This window comes from Moschus berezovskii, chromosome 4, assembly GCF_049115385.1.
Source record: "Moschus berezovskii isolate FMDL1 chromosome 4, NW_MosBer_1.0, whole genome shotgun sequence".
NCBI lineage: Eukaryota > Metazoa > Chordata > Mammalia > Artiodactyla > Moschidae > Moschus > Moschus berezovskii.
The window spans coordinates 87,177,053-87,199,924 of NC_142463.1; the positions used below are offsets into that span (position 1 = coordinate 87,177,053).

The 22,872-nt window shown below is 38.6% G+C and overlaps 1 protein-coding gene across 3 annotated transcripts in view; it reads right to left on the reverse strand.

The window, feature by feature from the left end:
• Positions 1–22,872, reverse strand: part of VAV3 (vav guanine nucleotide exchange factor 3) — a 457,960-nt gene that overhangs the window by 274,204 nt on the left and 160,884 nt on the right. The gene's annotated exons all lie outside the window — the stretch shown is intronic.

A 22,872-nucleotide genomic window follows, 5' to 3' on the forward strand; every position in this document is an offset into this window, starting at 1 on the left:
AGTCATCAGTCCTCTCTTCTGAAAATGTTGCTCAGTTATTCTTTCCAGCCAACCTTTGAAAACAGACTCAGACACGGGATATACCAGACACGCACTGCCTAGCAGCTAGACAGTGCTTGGTTTCACCTGCCAAGCAGATTTGCCTCCTGGCAGTCCCCAAGGAATGGGAAAGAACTTCCAAATGAGAAAATATTTATATACAGAGGAAATTATTATGATAACTCATGTCTAAATAACTTCATAAATATCTTTTAAGCCCTGCCACGATAGCATCCTTAACACATCCACTGTACTGTACCAAAATTCCTATGCCAAATTAATGCAATTTCTTGGATAGAACCAGGCAGGCTGAATCTACCCTATACTGGCTTCTATGCAATGATAGAGTGTACTCTAATAGGATGTTTATGTCTTAATATTGTTGTTTTTTTTAATTTTTATAATCTTCTGTCTTAAACACCACCCCCAAATGAATATCCAGTCAAAATATGGCATATTTAAGAGGTTTGAAAATCTGGATCATCTTTTAAGGTTATTTCCCAGAGAATACTTGACAGCACCTTGAATTAAGAGAATAAAACTCTAGAGTGACAGCCCAGACTCAAATATTTATATCCAGTTATAAAAACTTGCTAAGTTGTGGGTCTTTTAACACTGTATAGAGAGGAAACCTGAGCTGACACAAAAAGCCCTAAATGAAGTAGAACATTACACTTTGTCCAAAGAGGCATTTTGAAGTGGATATTTCAAAGCAGCTATTCTGACAAGGCCAGATCAAAAGAGCTATTAGCAAGCAATGAACAGAAAGATACTCCTGACACCTGATCAAATCCCTGATTCCTGCACTGATCCTCACCTCATTCCCAACTCCCATTTCATTAAATCCTCATTCTCAGAATTGAAGACAGGGTAAAAGTTCAAGAATGAGGCAACTGATCACTTGATTCAAAACAAAACAGGACAGCTTCATGTTATTTTTTTCAGGCCATATCAAAAAATCCCTGGCATCAAATGGTTTATCAAAGTGGCTCCTTCCTACACAATAGCTTTGGTAATATGACTGCCTGAAAACACCATGCCAAGAGAATGGGACTCCACAGAGATTTTGATTCCAGCTGTGACTTGATGTGAGACCATGGACAGACCAAGTGGTTTCTCTGGACCCTAGGGCCTCATCTCTAAAATGATGGGCTAGTTGAATCTCTAACCTCAGCTCTACCCATCTAAGCTGCCACACCCTACCCCCTAACAGTAAGCCAACAGTGGAACAGTCTTGCCATCTTTTTTTTTTTTTAAGTATGGTTGATTTACAATAGTATCTTAGTTTTAGGTATGCTGCAAAGTGATTCAGTTTTGTTTTTTTCAGATTATTTCCATTATAGGTTATTACAAGATATTGAGTATAGTTCCTTATGCTATATAGTAAATCCTAGTTTATAAACAGTGTGTATATGGTAATCCTATATTCCTAATCTACCCCTCCTCACCACCCTCACACCGTTGGTAACCATAAGTTTGTTCTCTATGTCTGCTGTCACTTATCTTTTAATAGATCAATTCTCTTAGAAACAAGACGTGTATACTCATGCCAGTGTACTGGACTATTCACACGTTACATAATATGATGCAGTGGAAAGACTCTATATATTTTTTCTACTAAAATATAAATAATTAGAATCCCTCAATATAAGATGGGTATAATTTTTTGAACCCTCAATTCATTTAAAGAGCATATGAATCTGCTCTTGGTCCTAATCTAAATTAGGATCAAAGATTTATAAGAGCACATTATGTTTCCAGGTGAATGGAGAAAAGTACTTTACAAAATAAATTCCTAGGAATCATGGCAGAGTCAGTAATTTTTGTAGTAGTCTGATAAGTGGAGTTTGGAAAATAGATGTATATTGTTGTGGTTTTTTAAAGTATGTTATACAAATTTACCATACAGCTGCTACTGCTGCTAAGTCACTTCAGTCGTGTCTGACTCTGTGAGACCCCATAGATGGCAGCCCACCAGGCTCCCCCATCCCTGGGACTCTTCAGGCAAGAACACTGGAGTGGGTTGCCATTTCCTTCTCCAATGCATCAAAGTGAAAGCGAAAGTGAAGTCACTCAGTCATGTCCGACTCTTAGACTCTTAGCGACCCCATGGACTGCAGCCCATGGACTGCAGCCTACCAGGCTCCTCCGCCCACGGGATTTTCCAGGCAAGAGTACTGGAGTGGGGTGCCATTGCCTTCTCCATACCATACAGCAGTCTTCCTTATAAGTGCACACTGATTAGACATTTTTGCCACCAATATATTTAATTCATATCTCTTACCTTCTCTCCACAAAATATTAAATAGTTCAATTCAATCACATTTATCTGCTCTTTAGGTCTGATAAGTAAAACAATTTTAAAAGATTATTATTAGCTACCATTTTTCAGAGCTAACTCTGAATCAGGAACTCTACAAAATAAACTGTGAGGTGGGAATTATGCCAACTTTACACAGTGGGAAACAGCATCAGAGAAATTACGTACACAGTGTAATTCACATCCAGCACTTTAGCTCTCTTGTATAATAACACCAGGTTGCCCTACAGTAATTCTCAAGCTTGAAGAAGCTACTGTTTTGTTAGTTTTCACTTCATCCTTCATTTAACACATATGCTGAACATCTGCACATGTCACAAATTTCAGTAAGTGTCAGGGATAAAAATGAGTGATACATCTCTTTTCTCAAGGAATTCCCAATAATATGAAAAAGAGAGAGACATGGACACCAACATTGCAATCAAACGTTAAGCTCTGTGAACAAGGTATTCACAGGGCTCAAAAAACCCAACAGTCAAGACCGCTTGGATCTATGGGTCAGGCGATGCACTCCAGTGAGTTATATTGGAATAGAGTTTTTAAAAATGATTACAGAGATTTGCTACGTGAACAACAACATTAAGACCAAAAAACAGCAGAGACAGTAAAGAGCACAGAACTTAGGAAAACGATGTTATATCTCAGTGACAGCACTGTTTCCAGGTTGGGGTAAAAGTGAATGGAGAATGAGAAGGGAAATACCATGTTAAAAAGGATTTTAAATCTTAGCTTTTATATAGAGCTGAAGTTCCCATACCTTATCCTGCATCAGTATTACACGGAGGACTTGTTAAAACACAGATGCTAAGCCCCACCTCTGGAGTTTCCATTTCAGCAGACCTGGATGACACCTGAAAATTTGCATTTCTGATAAGTTCTAAGATGTCAGAGACTGTCAGACTAAGGATCACGCTTTAAGAACCACTGATAAAAGAGGGTGAAGCCATGGAGAGATTAATGCCAGAATACAGTTGTTAAATTCCCCGAAGCTCTTTCTCTGTTTTCCCCTAAATGTTAATCTAGAAAAGTTCTTGATTTAAATATAGGTCTATTTGATAAACAGTATTGTGGAGGAACACAAATCAATAGAGGAATAAGGAATGCATTTTTTAGTGTTCACTCCAATTCCACCTTCTAAGAAAAGTGAGATTGTATAAAGACAGCTCTTGCCTTCCCACTGCTTAAGCAAGAGTAAAATGCCTAGATAGAAATAGGAAAGGGTCCTCTGAGACTTAGCTACTGCATCAAGGTGGGCCCCTGCTCCCGTGCATCCCACCCAACCCCCCGGCCACAGGCTACCCATGTGCCCTGTAAACAGGATATTTAAGGGCATACACTGAGCTGTCAGTTTAACAGTGACCCTCTGGCAAGTGGAGCCATTATACATTTCACTTATTTTATTTTTTAAACATTTCTACATGGTGTGAAGGTTTACTAATAGGTGTACATAAACTTTTATTTGAAAAAAAAATGCAAAGATGTTTTCAGAATAATACAACAAACAGAAATGGTTTTCAAACTCTTAAACTCTCTGGTCAACTCTCAAACTTTCAAACCCTCTGGTCAACTCTCAAACTTTCAAACTCTCTGGTCTGTGATGCCTGCTTTTGGCTCAATAAAATGTTATCAGAAGCTCAAAACTTAAAACTGATTAAAGAAGAGTTGTCCAGGAAAGCGTGATATGCTAAAGATCCAAAAATTCTTTGAATAACAGGAACTTTACTATTTCTTGAGATAATTACAGTACTTTGAAAGTACTTTGACTTAGGATTGGATTTTACTTTAATTTTTTTCTTTAAGTCATACCTGTACCTTATACATATTAGTATATGTTGAAAAATCAATTAATTGTGCAAAATTTCCTAATTCAGAATCAGTTTATTTGCCTTTTATGTTTCTGGTGTTCACTCAACAAAAAAGAAAACAAACATGTCAGGTTCTGTCAGACTGAAAAAATCTAAAACCATAATAATACAAATACAACTTTCATTGTTCTCCATTTAATTTTTTTAGATCCAAATTTGTCACAATGGTATCTGAACTAAGCATAAAACAAGCCGCGCACACACACACACAAATGTGGGGGAAAACTGTCTGCCATAAATATGGACTAATATGTAAAGTAATATAGTAATTTACTTTCCACTAATAATAGCTTCTGTTACTTTCAGCACTTGAAGATAGGAATATATTTGGGAATATTTGGTAACAGTTTTCCTTGCTGTGAAAATATTAATATTTCTAATTTGAATCCTAAATTATAAGGGATGGGAAACAATTCTAACTATTCATTGTATTTTTTTCTCCAAATGAGGTTTTATTCATTCTAACACTGTTGAGCAAACCTGAGATAACCACAAATATGACGAAACATAGTGGATTTTTTTTCTACTGCTCAGCAGTGTCACTCAAAAAAGCACTACTTTAAAGCCACTGAAACTCTTGGTTTCTAGGTGTCAAAATGATCAATTCAAATCAGAGTGCTTTTCCAAGAGAGATTTATTTAAGGGGAGGAGGAAATGGGAGGGGGGATTCAAGGAGGGGAACACATGTACACCTGGGGCAGATTCATGTCAATGTATGGCAAAACCAATATAATATTGTAAATTAGCCTCCAATAAGTAAAAAAAAAAAAAAAAGCAAAAAAAAATAGTGCAAATGCTAATGCTTTCTTCTCTATCCTTTCTCAAACAGATATTTGGAAGGGGAGAGCTAGAAACTACAGTAACTTTCTTTCCATTACAGTGAGACTCAAGAGTTTAGAACTTAACTCTGCAGTTTCTATTCTTACATAGTATAGACTGTTACTAATCCCTATACTAAAACACAATCTGATTTGTCTTCTGCTCTTATACATTGAAGCAGGGTTGTGAAGAGAATCACATGAAATCTGATTATGTAGCGCAGAGATCTGATTCCACATAACACCCCTGCTCCTCTAAGAGGCAAGCCAGAAGGACCCTTCTGGCCAGAGAAGCAGCCTGAAGGATAATGGTGCTGGAGGGCCACTGCACAGGGCCTTGTAAACAGTGCAGGAAATGGCAACCCACTCCAGTGTTCTTGCCTGGAGAATCCCAGGGACGGGGGAGCCTGGTGGGCTGCCGTCTATGGGGTCACACAGAGTCGGACAAGACTGAAGTGACTTAGCAGCAGCAAACCAAGAAGGGCGCCCCCTAGCAATGAACAGTGCACAACTGACTTGATAGCCTAGCCCCACTAGTCTTCATGCCCACTCTACAGCTGCCTGCCTGAGTTCTGCAAAAGCTGGAGACCAATGCCGGTGAGTGGGAACAGTTGCTCAGTGGTGTTCGACTCTTTGTGACCCCATGTACTGTACCCAAGTAAATCCTCGGCCTTTTGACTTTGCCTTGAAAAAGCATTAAATGTAACTTAGGTTTAAAAAAACGTTTCTTTAAAACAAATTAAAAATGCTTGTTGGGTTTTCTTTTCCCTCTTTTGTAGGGAATATACAATATATTTCAGTGTCCGAGTCCAGGACCTAGAGGAACAGAAACTGAGCAATGTTATGGTTCCCCTAAAGAAATTTATACATTTACCAAAAAAAAGCGAGTGTCAGGATTTAATAATTGACATAAATGTAGTGCTCAGATGATCAGGTAAGACCTAATGTGGGCTATTTTCACACACTTGAACTATGATGATTGATTTCAGAATCCAAATGCTTGTTTAGAAAAATGCTTTCACCATACATATTTAATTAGGTCTCAAAATGGAGATAATTTACACAGTGTCCTGGGAGGCTTAGCTGACACAGGATTTCTGAAAGTTTTGATGCTAAAATGTCCATCTTTAGTAGAAATACGGAAGACAGATGGGCTAAGCAATGCTAATGCTTAGATAATGCTCATGAACGAGGGTCATTATTGAACAGAGGAATCACAGACATGAATAACAAGAACATGCACGGAGGCTTTGAGACCTATGAAGAGAGAAGGTGCTTTTAATGAAAAGTGATTAGGAAAAAAAAAAGAAAAGTGATCAGAAGAGACAAAAGCAGTAATGCACAGAAGACAGAAAATTCCAGCTACATCCTTTTTCAAATTACTTTTAAAACTCTAAACATTATTTTCTTACAATATGGTATTTTTGTTAGCATATTTTTTCATGACTATTGGAAAAAGGAAATTATACTACGTGTGAAACTAAGAAATGCTCTGTCATTTTAATGAAATTGGAGGTCACTTTTAGCCCTTGCTCTCACATCTTACAGTGAGGGCACTTCAGGATCCCATTCAGCTGGCCCTCGGACTTCCCTGGTGGTTCAGTGGTTAGAAACCCATCTGCCAATGCAGGGGACACAGGTTTGATCCCTGGTCCGGGAAGATTGCACATGCTGTGGAGCAACTAAGCCCTTGCACCACAATTACTGAGCTGTATGCCCTAAAATCCATACTCCATAACAAGAGAAGTCACCGCAATGAGAAGTCCACACACAGCAACTAGAGAAAGCCCACGTGTGGCAAAGAAAACCCAGTACAGCAAAAAAAAAAAAAATTCACTAATCAATTTAAAAAACCCAGCTGCCTCTATAAGTCACCCTCAGATCCAAATTAGTATGACATAGGACTTCCCTGCTGGTACAGTGGATAAGAATCCACCTGACAATGCAGGAGATGTGGATTGCCCTGGTGTGGGAAGATTCCAGATGCCACAGAGCTACTAAGCCTGTGCGCCATAACTACTCAATCTGGGCTCTGCAACTTCTGAGCCTGTGTTCTAGAGCCTGTAAGTCCCAACTACTGAAGCTTCAACTACTGAAGCCCATGTGCCCAGAGCCCATGCTCCACAACTAGAGAAGCCTTTGCTCATTGCAACTAAAGAAAGCCTGCTTGCAACAACGAAGATCCAGTGCTATCAAAAATAAAAATTAATTAAAAAAACTATGACATAGGGCACAAGAAACTCTAGATCTATTCCAATTTCAGATGTAGCTTCAATGACCCACAGCTTACTCTGTATTTTTAAACATGTATATGTAAAATGATATACACATTATATATAAATATATGATTGTTTTAGGGCTACACAGTACTCTATAGAGGAAGAATCAATATCCTATTGTTGAACACATGTGGCTTTACCCCAACTTATCACAATTATAAAACAACGATTAAAAAATGAATACATTTGAATCTAAATATTTATCCATTTGTCTAATTATTTCCTGGCTATTATTCCTAGAAGTGAAGTTTCTGGGCCAAAGACTATGAATATTTACTTTTAAAGTCCCAGATGTATTATACTGCTAAACCATGGAGGATTTCTTTCTTTGCAGTGTCCCTACAAATAAGTTATTCAAACTGCTCACACAGATGAGTAAAACTTGCCCAAAGAGAAGGAGACTGTTGTATTATCCAATCGTGCCTTTGATCACTAAGAAGCATTCTGAGGTGCTCCTGTGATTTTTTTGCCCCTTAAAGCCATTCTTGTGTTATTCTTGACAACTGAAAAAATAAGTGACACCATACAGTCCCTTTCTTAGAACTATTTCCTGAAGGTTTCCTTTGTTCACTGTCAATTCAGCAATGTTCTGGGGTGGGGTCATTACTATAATTAAACACAAAGTAACAGTCTGGGAAATGAACACTACCTACCAAGGAACAGAAGAAGGCGGAATGAGTGAAATATTTAACACATCAACACGGTGATCACATTTCTAGGCAGTGAACAGCACTGCTGTGTCAGCACCAGGTTTTTCAAGTGCCTGAACGCTAACATGGCACAGGCATGATCTGGTTCCTTGGGATCCTTAATACATTTTTAATTTATAGACAAGTCAATCACAAATATTTTATGAGCATTTACAATATGCAAGACCTTGTTTCTAACAAATATTATAAATGAAACAAAAAAAATCTATAAACCAAAGAGCTTATAAATTAGGGTAAGGGACCAGAAAAACACTCAGAATTCATTAAAAGAGGGGAGAAGATATTTATATATTTCAAAACAATAATATAAAAGTCATAAAATATAATATAAGTCATATAATATAAAATATAATATAAGTCATATAATATAAAAGCAAAGGCACTAATTTGTGCAATTACTGTAGATTACAATCATTTTGTGGACACATCTTGTTTTTTCTTATAACTTAGAACACCAAATTTGCAATTGGGTTACAATTCTTTCCCAAATAACCCCAACATTATGAAACTAAGAACGACAGAAACAATTTACAAAACATCTTTTTATACATTAGAGAAAATAAAACTATTTGTAAAGTACTTGATGATTTCAATTTCCTAGAGAAACACTACTAGAAAGATTTTAAAAGAACACTCGTTGCAGCATAATTTATTGTTATAAAAAATGACATGTCACAGTAAAAAAAACACCTTTTCAATTGTTAAATGTTTCTAGAAGCTTCTTTTTTTTAAAATAAAGACTGGATTTTCTGTCATAAGTTCTCCCTTTTTAGCAAACATTTTGTCACACAAGAAAAAGGTGATACAATTATGCTGATAAATTGCTGCTGACAGGACAAACTCTAGAGACTTTAAAAGCAGCAGCCTAGACCAGGATCCTCAGCCTGGTCCTCATCCTACCTAAGCTGCAGCCTTTGGGAGTCTGGGAGCAGCCACTACAGAAAGATGGGCGGTTCGGTTCTCATGGGAGAGCTCATGGCTCTCCCTCAGTCCACTTTCTACCCCTTCAGAACGGCGGAGAACAGAATAGAAATTACACAGAAAAGGGTGGCAGTGGAGCTGCGTGTTTTCTTCTCAGAACCAGAAGAAAATTACATTCCTGCACAGAGAACTAAGCCAGTCAGACTTTCCAGTCATACCTTCAATTTCACATATTCTTATTTGCACCTCTAACTAAAGAAATTAGGATCATTGTGCAAACTGGTATAACCCAAGGAAATTTTATGATTTCATGAAAATTCATAAAATAGTCTCATTTGAATGCTGCTTCAATCATTGTATTTATACGTCAAGACTAAAATATATTTTCCTATATGTTTATGCTTTTTCAGTTAGTGAATCTATGGGATAGTTTATTTTCTTTCCTCAGTACTTCAGCTGGACAACTTATCTTTCTGTCATCAAATAGGTTATCATGTTACAGCAAAGGCCCCAGACACATTTTTTCCATTCATCCGGATGTCCTGAGATCATCCCACAACGTGCAGTAAGAATACAGCAAGAAAAATGGGTGAAAAACAGGAACATTAGGCAAAAGGGCCAGACATCAGGGAAGGAAGATGAACAATGAGGGAAAGGCAGCATGAGAACCACCAGGCCAGAAAAAAAAATTTAAAAAAAAAAAAGGAAACGTAAAAAGCCCAAAAGTAATTTTAAGAAACAGGAAATAGATTAGAAAAAAATAGTATTCTCTAAAAGGTCTTTCCATTTCAGGAATATGTATATAGTTCAACTTTTAAAAGCCCCTTCCTAACTTATGAATGCTATCTGAATTAACAGATAATTTAATTTGCTTCTAAGACAGACAGTGAAGGCCACATAAAGAAGATGAAAGAAATAAAACTGAAAAGGTTTGGGGTTTTTGTTTTTTCTTCCTTTTTAAATCTCATTTCATGTTCAGGAAGCAAGGTCTTAATCATTATAAAGCTGTTCAGAAGATGAACAAATATCTTGAAATGATGCCCTAAGGCTCCTTCTCTGCTTTATATTCACAGATGACCTAGACGAAGGAGCAGAGGCCTGGCAGTCAGACCCACATAGGATGTGGTACTGAGCCTCATGACTCACCTGCACAAATGAAGAAGTAGGCTGACATTTTATTTAAAAATAGGATGACACTTTGGCAAAGTCTCATATAGAAAGCAAACTAGACAAAAATCTGACCAGGCGTAAACACTCAGTAAGAGAGAACTGGCTGAATATGATCTGATTTGTTTAAAAAAATCAATTACTTCCTCACCATATACCAGAGAAATTCTAGCTCATTAAAGATTTTCAGAAATGTTTACCATAATATTAAAAATATCTCGGGGAGAAATCATAATGGAACATTTCAACAGATTAGGATTCATAAAAACGTAAAACTATCACAATAACAAAATAATCACAAACAAAATCAAACATATTAAAGACAGTTAATGCTTTTGCTATCCAAACAACTCTCACAAATCAATTAGAATACTATTAACAACCACAAAGAAAAATGAAAAAGAGCAAGTCTAAGGAGAAGAAATTTATGATGGCTGTTAACATATTGTGAATCAGGGCTCCTCTGAAAACTGTCTTCTGACTTCTAAAAGAGATGTCCATGAAACAAGAATAATATACAGATTAAATATGGACTGAAATTTTTATTTTAAGTTTTTTTCAAGTTGCAATAAGAACACATGAGTGCACATCATCATTTTCTACAAGTAGATAGATCCAACCACCATGCACACCTCATACCAAAATGCTTCCCATTATAGAAGCCATTGTTACCTCTTCCCCTGCAAGCAAACACAAAATTTAAAAATGGCAAATATAAAATTAAACAAATTCACGTATTCTTAGAATATTACATTTAAAAAGGAATATTAGGCTCCCATGGTGGTTTAGTGGTAAACAATCCACCTGCCAATGAAGAAGATATGGGTTCAACCTCTGGTGCAGGAAGATCCCACATGCCACTAAGCAACTAAGATTGTGTAGCGCAACTATTGAGGCTGTGCTCAACAGCCTGGGAACCACCAACTACTGAAGCCCTTGGGCCTGGAGCCAATGCTCTGAAATAAGAGAAGTCACTGTAGTAAGAAGCTTGCATACCTCAACTAGAGAGTAGGCATCGCTCTCTGCAACTAGAGAAAGCCACACAGCAACAAAACCCAGCACAGCCAAAAATAAATAAAGTTTTAAAAAATGAAAAGAAATATTAAAATAGTATCATTAACAGAAGTTTAGAGGAAGGCACAGCTCTAGAAGTTTTGACCTGCAGGAAGTTACTTAGCACAATAGCTGAATACACTAAATTACAGTTCTGTTCGATGCTGCTGGCAAAGATGACACTCTGGTGCATAAACAGGATCTGTGCACAGTGAGTAAGAATCTCAATGTAAAGGTGCCACAATGAAATATAGAAAGTGGGAAATCCTCCAATAGATACAAAGAAAAATCCTAGGAAAAACAACCTGTCAACTCTTTGTTGTGTTACATGTATTTTATTACCTAAAATATTCTGATAACCGTTGTGCTTTTTATTATTTCTTATATGGATTTCCAAAGAACAGGAATAGTGGACGATAATTTTATGTACCTAGTCAATATTCGACATGAAGAGTTGCAGCTCGGGTTATACATACAGCACTATTTTTTAGGTACTCAGCATAAACTTCCATATGGAGAATAACACACAGAGCTCAAAAGTCCAAGTACTGATTAATCCAGAGCTGCTAAATCAGATTCCTTTCCTGAAGTATCATTAAAAAATATAACACTAACTAGAACATACATCCAAGGCTATACATTTTCCATTCAATTAAAAATAGTCAAGAATCTATTATGAATCTAAGACCAAGAATAGAATAAATGTAAGTACAGGTCATGATTCTTCACCTTAAGGACTTGGGGTCGGGGGGGCATGGAGGGATATATGAATATGAGAATTAAAACACCTGATGGAATTAGACAACATCAATAAACAATTAACTATGAGTGCTGATTATAAATAGGTGTGCTCAGTTGTGTCCAACTCTTCGTGACCCCATGGACTGTAGCCCACCAGGCTCCTTTGTCCATGGAGTTCTCCAGGAAAGAATACTAGAATGGGTTGCCATTTCCTACTCCAGGGTATCTTCCTGAACCAGGGATCAAACCCACATTTCTTGTGTCTTCTGCATTGGTAGGTAGATCCTTTACCAATGCGCCACGTGGAAATCCTAATATACAATAGTAAAACAGAAAGATAATAAGAAAGTCTGGAATGAGATGGGGACTTCATAGAAAAGGGGAGATAAACTATACTCCAGAAAAGGCAGAATCCAGATGTTTGAAAGAACAGGGATCACACTCTAGACAGGAGACAGCACCAGCAAGAGCAAACTCCCTCCCTGACAGTCTTTCATCAGCCACTAAGGGGATCCAAGTTGCCTAATCACTTATTAAAGGTCACTGACTCCTGAATCAGCCAATGGTTAACCAAAATTATTTTGAGCAATGAACAGGCATGATAAAAACAGCACTATGAAATAGTGTTCTGGAAGGAATCTGCAGGAAGGATCCAAGAGAAGAAACTGGTATTGGAGAGACAGGGGAAAGAAATTATGGATAAAATTCATCCTTAAGGTCCTGAAGACTCACACTTGGGTGATGCTCAATAATGGAGAGAAGTAGTAGACCTGAACCTGACTTAAAGCATCAGTAGCATTTGGTAATAATTGTTTCCAGATGATGAATGAGAGAGAATGCCAAAGTTTCTATCCCCAGGAGAATGAAAAATCCGATCTCAGTTTTCTTATTATAAAGAGAAAACACTCAATAAATTATCATCTAAACATGACAAGATGCTACAGTGTTTATCTGTCATTCTGTTCGGCTATTGTGTATCTGAATCACCTTCCTATATCTGAAAAATGCCTGCCCATCTTAGGAGGAAGAGCCCACCTCCTACTCGATGAATAAAAATGTCCCAGACGCACATCTCAGCCTCCACTGAAATTATGGCCTAGGTTCATGACCTACTTTCTGACAATCAGGTACATCAGCCCCAGACTCTGACTAGAAAGTTTAGAAAAATTAAAAAAGCTAGGCATGTTATCATGCCAACTGGTGGCAGAATCTAAATCAGGGCTCCAGCAGCAATGGATGGAGTCAAGGACAAGCATCAAGTTAAATGGACAGTGTCCCCGGCCAGCTCATCACCAGGCAAGTTCAATGGTGTTATTTTAGGTACAAATCCTGGCTGTCTGCTTCTAAGGCCCTCCCAGAGATACTGTGAACAACTCAATGTGCTTTCACTGACTTTCTTTTCTATTTGTCATCCAGAGTCTGATTCTGTGGCTTACAACTCAGAGTCCTCATTGACAGAGGTGCTACTGAAAATAGCCTGTGAAACAGTAGTAAAAGTACTTTTAAGAAGATGAGATATTCGTAATGAAGTTCAAACACTGCCTACAAATAATCAGGGCACTATCTATTTAAGATACAAAATATAAAGATACCTCCAAAACCCTGGCTTCTTCCACAGGCTTAACATGCACTTATTCCATTGGCTGACAGACAGGCAATGAGATACACTGACAAAAAGAATGTGGGCCTTAGAATCTGATGATGCTCAAGTAATGACTTGAAAATTTACTGACAGAGTGACTTTGGGCAAGTAATTTCCCTTCTCTGAGACTGTTTGTCTCATATTTAAAGTTAAAATAACCATGTCAATTCCACAAAGTTGTTGCTGGAATTAAATGAAATAATTGATGCATCTGGTGCCAAGTATATCATGGTATTAAATTTAAAAACTGTCAGTCTCTTAACTGACTTATGCTGGCCACACACAATCTTTCAGTTTCATCCTCTTGCCCTGACCCAGGTTATACAATCTCGTCTCTACTCCTGATTCTGCAGATCTCCCAGCACTGTAACATCAGTCACTTCAAAACTTCACTCCATAGAAACGTGTTGACATTTAGGCCTAATGCTTTCTCTTTTAACTCATTTACTCTGGCCTGCTTTGAGTCATAAGAACATCAACCTGACAGTTCAAGTGTTTAAAGTAATATATTCTCATTTTAGCATAGAAAATGCTAGAAAGCATAGAAAAGTGTACAAAAGAAGAAATATCATGAAATTTTACATTTGGAAGAAATCTAAATGAATGACTATTTAAACACTCGCATTTTTGAAATTAGCAAACTGAAGCACAGGGAGGGCCAAAGGTGGTTCCAAGCCCACAGGGTCATTTCAAACATAAACAACCTGTACTGAGCATCCATCGGTGGCAGCACCAGTGAACAGAGCCAGGGCCATCTTTAGTCAGCTCTCCTGACTCCAGGGCCATATCCACTCTACTCCACATCCAGAGGCTGATGCTTCCTACCTCCCACCAAAACCCCATAGCAATAGCCTTTCAATAAGAGGTGCTAAATCCTGAAGAGAAAGTACGAGCTTCTAGGGCAGAGAAGGGCATTTGGCACAACCAGAAGCATGAAGTGTACCAGTGTACAGCAGGTCTGCGGACAGTGAAGCATCAGCCACAGAAAGGCCTGAGTGGCAGAAAATACAAGACATGGAAACAGCCAAGCCAGTAAGGACCAAACTATGAGACCCTTCAGGTATGCTTTAGGGACTGTAAACCTTTTTCTCTGTAGCAGGAGACATCAAAGGCTCATGAGGCGCAGAGGAGGGGCAGGATCAGAACTGAGTTTCAAAATTATGCCAACTGGAGGGGAGACAGAGAGAAGAAAGGAAGGTGAGGTGAGTGACCACTGGTGGCTAGGTAGCTGGACAGGACTCCTTTCCACAAGCTAAGGCTGAGGAGATGGAGACAGGAAGGAAAGAGTGGCTGGCAGAACACAAGGTGGCACTGAAAACAGGACAGTACAATCTCTCTCAGAGCTACCCTGCATCTACAACTGTGCTAAGGTCACACCCTGAAGATAAAGAGCAGGAAGGGAAAAAAAAAAAAAGACAAAAAACTCAGATTAGCAAGTGGCTCTAAAAGAAGAAAAGCACAATTACGGCTCTGAGTTCATTTTCTGGACTCAACGTTGCAATTTCATCTAGCAACTAATGATTTAGCAGACCAGATCCCCAAGGACCACCCCCACAAGCTCTGGACAGTGTTCACACGGAGGCAATTAATTCAGAAAGGATAGCAGGGAGCACGCTAGTCACTAAATGGCACAGGGGGACTCCTGACCAGGCCAACGGCTCTGACGAGGCTGCCACCTGGACCACGCTTTAGACAATGAGGGAAGCAGGGTGGGCTCATCTGGACCTTGTGATGGAAGCAACCCTCTCACAGAACTGATGTGAAAGCCATGACGATTTAGTAGATCATAAAAACACCCAACGGCACTCCCAGAGGAAAGTATATCTGCCTCCCTGTTTAATCTTGCAGTCTCCATGGACCCAACACCAATCAATCAGGATCCATCTGGAATGCGGTTGCATTCTCTCGGACCTCAATTAACTACAGCAGAATTGTACCCAGAACACGTTGTGCCATAAAATGCTGATCATGCTTTCAGTAATAACTATCCAGGAATCACACAGACACAAGTTTATTTGCTTCCTTTAAAGGAACAAGACTAGATAAGTAACAAGACATGTCCTATATTGGTATTCTCTAGAACAGTTAACAAAATGTGCTAGAATATACCACCAGAGATTCACCTCAAAAACATTTTTTCAAAAAAGCAGCATCATGTCATTTATGTAAATAAGGTATGTATGTAAAACACAGAACTAGCATAGAAAGTGTTTATAACTACACACAGAAGTAGTAAAAATAAGAGTACAGGATAAAATCACACAGATGAAGGCCGAGGACATTCCATGAAGCCAGGTCCCCAGGCAGCTATTTAGTTTCCCTCTAAATCTTACTCTTGTCATTTCACTTTCATCATTAGGGAAAAAGTTAAAAAGGTGTTTACTCCGTAGGCCTCCACTCAAAGTACCTGATTTCTCTAAGAAATTTGAATCTTTTAGTGAAAATATGTGTGGAGTTTTGAACAATCAAATTTTACAATATCAGGATTTTTTTAAATCACTCATTAATGTGTAGATTATATTCTGTTATATTAGTGGTTTTTATTGAAATGAAATTGATTTACAATATTAGTTTCAGGTCTACAGCATAGTAACTCAATATTTATAGACTATATTACACTTAGAGCATATTACATTTAAAATTATTTAAAAAAATAATGGTTATATCTCCTTGTGCTGTACAATAGGCCCTAGTGACCTCTGTTTTTAACTCAAACTTCAGGGGAAAAAATAGGCTATAAAATTTTCTAAACCTTTGATACAGACCTCCAGCTGAAAGAGCAAAACATACTTCATCAAGAAGCTAAATATTTTGTCTTTAACAATTTTTCTTTTTCCTTCAAAATGTATTACTATCAACTTCTTACAAACACAGACTACTACTTCTCTTAGTATCACACAAATTGACTATATAGAAATACTTACTTCAGTGTATCTATTAATCCCAAATGACTAATTTATTCTTCTTTTGAGAAAAAAAATCATAGGCACTATGGAAGTTTTAGCTGTATATGTAACACTTTTATACAAAAAAAAGAAAATGATATGAAAAAATATAACATAATGTAATATTTCTAAAATCTTGATGATGATTCAGGGTCGATGCATGTTACAGGATGCTCGGGGCTGGTATGCGGGGATGACCCGGAGGGAGGAAAAGGGGAGGAGGGAGGTGGGAGGGGGAACTCATGTACACCCGGGGTAGATTCATGTCAATGTATGGCAAAACCAACCAATATAATATTGTAAAATAATTAGCCTCCAATAAAAATTAAAAAAACAAAAAACAAAACAAAAAAAATCTTGATGATGAGATTATAGATGCCTCAAACTGTATTTTTCAAAGTAATAGAAATATTATTTTTAAGCTTTAAGTGGAAAAATATGAAGGTGGGGGAATTTGTTAAGTAACTTTTTGTAGTGCCTTTAAAAATATGTATACTGCCCAAAGACTTCCTCCAAACAGTCTTATCATCATATAAGTATGATGAGTGTAGGATTAAACTCTATGTCAATACTCATAACAACAACTGCCTTGTCCTTTTCTCAAGTCTCGGGTTGCCAAATCTAACCTTCATTTCTCTGATAACCAATTTTTAAAAATCTTTCTAATTCAATATACTTAGAAGAAAAAAAAGTAGTCTAGGCCCTTTCTAATTTACAATGAGGAGACAATGTTCCTTAACAGAAGAAAAATAATGCAAACTTCCTAATGACTTAGACAACTAAAAGAATAAAAAACCAGTTAGTATAAATCTACTATCTTATTATAAGTCATTCTTTGGGAGGTACTTCTTTAGCTCATAAGCTGTCTCTGGAGAAATACAATGTAAAGAAACAAATTTCTACTTTAGACTTCTATGGATGAAGATCTAACAAAAGCATTACTAATCATAGCATTCAAATTTCCTAAAATAATCACTTCTGCTGCAAATCAAAACTACAATGAAGTATTACCTCATACCAGTCAGAATGGCCATTACCAAAAAGTCTACAAATAATAAATACTGGAGAGAGTGTGGAGAAAAGGGACCCTTCTGAACTGCTGGAATGTCAGGAATGTAAATCAGTGTAGCCACTATGGAAAACAGTATGGAGGTTGCTTAAATGAAGAATAGAGTCACTACATGATCCAGAAATCCCACTCCTAGGCATATATCTGGAGAAAACTCTAATTTGAAAAGATACATGTTCCACCATGTTCATAGCAGCATTATTTATAACTGCCAAGACATGGAAGCTACCTAAATGTTCATCAACAGATGAATGGATAAAAAAGATGTGGTCTGTATACATGTGTGTGTGTGTATATATATATATACACAGTGGAATACTACTTAGTCATAGGAAATGAAATAATGTCATTTGCAGCAACGTGATGGACCTAGAGATTATCATACTAAGTGAAGTCAGACCGAGAAAGACAAATATCACTTATATATGGAATCTGAAAAATTACACAAATTATTTATGAAACAGACTCATAGAAAGAGCAAATAAACTTATGATTACTAAAGAGGAAAGAGTTGGGGGATAAATTACTAACTTGGGATTAATATATACACATTGCTATATATAAAATAGATAAACAATGAGGGTCTACTATGGAGCACAGGGAACTATATTCAATACCTTGCAATAATCTAAAGTGGAAAAGAATCTGAAAAAGAATATATGTGAATCACTTTGCTGTATGTGCAAAACTAATGCAATATTGTAAATCAATCATAGTTCAATAGCAAATGATAATCATTTCTGTTATTATACTCTTAGAACATAGTGTTCTGAAGACAAAGAGCTTTCAGACATCTGAAGTAAAATAAAAATGTTATACAGCAAGTGTACTCACTGATGTGGCAAATAAGCATAAATTGTGAGGAAATGTGATGAACACTAAAATTTGATGAAGAATAAGAAAGACGATGTTCCATTCTAATGAGTCAACATGGGAAGGAAAGATAATAAACAAAAACATAAAACGATTATAGATTGATGCTACAAAGAAACTTTTCTTGATGCGAGCTCAATGAAGTATAAAAAACCCATCTAAGACAGATCACAGAAAACTAGTCAATCTGATCACACGGACCACAGCCCTGTCTAACTCAATGAAACTAAGCCATGCCGTGTGGGGCCACCCAAGACGGGCGGGTCATGATGGAGAGGTCTGACAGCATGTGGTCCACTGGAGAAGGGAATGCAAACCACTTCAGTACACTTGCCTTGAGAACCCCATGAACAGTATCAAAAGGCAAAAAGATAGGACACTGAAAGAGGAACTCCCCAGGTCGGTAGGTGCCCAGGATGCTACTGGAGACATGAGTTTGAGTGAACTCCGGAAGTTGGTGATAGACAGGGAGGCCTGGCGTGCTGTGATTCATGGGGTCGCAAAGAGTCGGTCACGACTGAGTGACTGAACTGACTGACTGACTGAAGACAGCCAGGTCCTCTCTGAGGAGGTGACGTTTGAAGAGTGACATAAGTTTCAAGAAAAGGGGCCATCCAGGTAAACATCGAAAAGGGATGTTCCAGGAAGAGGACCAGCAAGTGAAAAGACCCAGAGTTGGGAGAGTGCCATTGATGTATTCTAAGAGATAGCAAGACAGCTTACATGTCCACAGATTGCATGAGAGGAAGTGAGATGAGGTTGAAGGGGTATACACGGGACAGTTCATCCACAGAGAAGACACTGGAGAGCTTCCAGCCAGGGAGAGCACAGCCTGAGATACAGTTCTAGAAGAGCACATTGGCTGTTTATGGAAATGGACTGGAGGAAGCAGAAGAAGTGGGAAATGGAAAGCTAAGAGGCTACTGTAATAGTCCAGGCAAAAGATGGTATTAGCTTGGAGTTGCCGGTAGTAAAAGAGACGCATTCCTCCTACAGTAAGTAATTTTTGAACACCTACTGTGCAGTAGACACTGTTTGAAGTGGTAGAGATATAGTGAACCGCTAGGCTAACAAGGTCTTTGTTCTTGTTAAGATGATATTCTCAAAGAAGACAAAAAACAACTAAATAAACCACAAATTTTTAGATGGTAGGATGTTTTGAAGACAAAAAATAACCAAGTGGAAGTTATAGGAAGGACTATGGGAATGAGGATCCATAGAGACTGTTCAGTCTAAGAAGTCAGAAAAGGTCACCTTTTACTGATTGAAGAGAAAGTGCCTAGAAGTGCAAAGGAGATGGAGAAGGTGTGTGGTCAGGAATACTGCCTGACATTCCAGTAAACACTGCAGCCACCCACATCCCCACCCTGAAGGGAAACCAGGATAGAGAAATCAGGAAGCATTACTTCAAATACTGGCCCTCAGTAGTTAAGATCCATATCTATAAAATAATTTCAGTGACGCAGCATCTTGCACCTTCTGATACAAAGAAAAGCTTCCCTGATGACTCGGAGGGTTAAGAATCCTCCTGTAATGCAGGAGATCCCAGTTCAATTCCTGGGTTGGGAAGATGTGCTGAGAAGGGATAGGCTACCCACTCCAGTATTATTGGTCTTCCTTTGTGGCTCAGCTGGTAAAGAATCCGCCCGCAATGTGGGAAATCGGGGTTTGATCCCTGGGTTGGAAAGATCCCCTGGAGAAGGGAACAGCTACCCACTCCAGTATTCTGTCCTAGAAAATTCCATGGACTGTATAGACCATGGGGTCACAAAGAGCTGGACACAACTGAGCGACTTTCACTGACTGACACTGACATACGTAGAAAAAAAACTAAAATAATCAACTTGAGATGTCTGGTTTTGTCATTAGCAGTAATCTTTTGATGTTCAAGTACATGTTGTTTTTCCCACCAAAGAAAAACAAACAAAAAACTCTCCTACAAATCTCCTCCCTTACCTCTTTACAGCAGTTTCCCAGAGCTATCTGAGAGGCTGTCTGACACTGGGTTATATAGTCCTCAGTAAGGTCCACGAATAAAACTTAGCTCATAGTGTTTGGGCTTCCTTGGTGGCTCAGATGGTAAAAAATCTGATTTCAATGAAGGAGACCTGGATTCAATCCCCGGGTTGGAAAGATCCTTGGAGAAGGGAATGGCTACCCACTCCAGTATTCCTGCCTGGAGAATTCCATGGACAGAGAAGCCTGGCAGGCTAGAGTCCATTGTGTCTCAAAGAGTCAGACATGACTGAGTGACTAACACGTTCTTTCACTTTCATAGATTTTAGGCTGTGAGGTTTTTTTCTTCAGCCAACAGGTGGAAAAAATTTTTGATGAATCTCACATATAGAATCAGCCACACGGGCTTACATGAGTGGTGAGAGAAATGAAGGAATCAAAATACTAATGCCCAGGGTTATGATGTGAGAAATTGCCAGACGATGGTACCATTTTACAAAGTGAAATATTGGGGGAAAGTATCCACATGAATTTAGGAAAATCTTTACAGAGATGGTAAGTAAAGCCATGGGAATGGATAAAATTGCCCAAGTGCCCTGTGCAGCATGAAAGAAGGATAGGGTTTAGAAGAAGACCTGAAGTCTCCAAATTTCAGGGAACAAGTAGTGGAAGAGAGTCCCTTGATGAGGGTAAAAAAGAGAGTGAAAAAGCTGGCTTAAATCTCAACATTCAAAAAACTAAGATCGTGGCATCTGCTCCCATCAGTTCATGACAAATAGATGGAGAACAAGTGGAAACAGTGACAGATTTTATTTTCTTGAGCTCCAAAATCACTGCAGATGGTAACTTCAGCCATAAAATTAAAATATACTTGCTCCTTTGAAGGAAATCTATGGCAAACTTCGACAGCATATTAAAAAGCAGAGATATTATTTTGCCGACAAAGATCCACATAGTCAGAGCTATGGTTTTTCCAGTAGTCATGCATGGATGTGAGAGTTGGACCACAAAGAAGGCTGAGCACCAAATAATTCATGACTTTACTTATTCTGGGGGGCTCCAGGCAACCCACTCCAGTACTCTTGCCTGGAAAATCCCAAGGGCGGAGGAGCCTGGTAGGCTGCAGTCCATGGGGTCGCAAAGAGTCAGACACGACTGAGCGACTACACTTTTACTTTTACTTTCATGCATTGGAGAAGGAAATGGCAACCCACTCCAGTGTTCTTGCCTGGAGAATCCCAGGGGTGGGGGAGCCTGGTGGGTTGCCGTCTGTGGGGTCGTGTAGAGTCGGACACGACTGAGCCACTGAACTGAACTGAACTGAAAATCGCTGCAGGTGGTGATGGCAGCCATGAAATTAAAAGACGCTTACTCCTTGGGAGAAAGTTATGACCAACCTAGACAGCATATTAAAAAGCACAGTTGTTACTTTGCCAACAAAAGTCTGTCTAGTTAAGGCTATGGCTTTTCCAGTAGCCATGTATGGATGAGAGAGTTGAACTATAAAGAAGGCTGAGCGCCAAAGAATTGATGCTTTTGAACTGTGGTATTGGAGAAGACTCTGGAGCGTCCCTTGGACTGCAAGGAGATCCAACCAGTCCATCCTAAAGGAAATCAGTCCTGAATAGTCATTGGAAGGGCTGATGCTGAAGCTGCAACTCCAATACTTTGGCTACCTGATGTGAAGAACTAACTCATTTGAAAAGACTCTGATGCTGTGAAAGATTGAAGGCGGGAAGAGAAGGGGATGACAGAGGATGAGATGGTTGGATGGCATCATCTACTCAATGGACGTGAGTTTGAGTAAGCTCCAGGAGATGCTGATGGACAGGGGAGCCTGGTGTGCTATAGTCCATGGGGTCGCAAAGAGTCGGACACAACTTAGCAACTGAACAACAAGAAGTGGAAGAGAAACCAAGAAAAGAGGCAGAAGAATAGCTGGTGGGGTAGAATGAAAGCCAAGAGAATGTCTGTTATAGACTGTTTCTCCTCAAAACTCTTATTTTGAAGCCCCAACTACCAACACGTCTGTGTGAAAGTATTTGGAGATAGGGTCTCAGAGTCAGTAATTAAGGTTAAGTGAAGTCCTATGTCAGTAATTAAGTTTAAATAAAGTCCCACAGTCAGTCTCTCCCATCAGGAAGCTTCCATAAGCCTCTTATCCATATCTCTCAGAGGACAGACAGAATGAAAACCATAATCACAGAAAACTAACCTAACTGATCACGTGGATCACAGCCTTGTCTAACTCAATTAAACTAAGAGCTACACCCTGTAGGGCCACTCAAGACGGATGGGTCATGGTGGAGACTTCTGACAAAACGTGGTCCACTGAAGAAGGGAATGGCAAACCACTTCAGTGTTCTTGCCTTGAGAACCCCATGAACAGTATGAAAATGCAAAAAGATATGACACTGAAAGATGAACTCCTCAGGTCAATAGGTGCCCAATATACTACTGGAGAAGACTGGAAA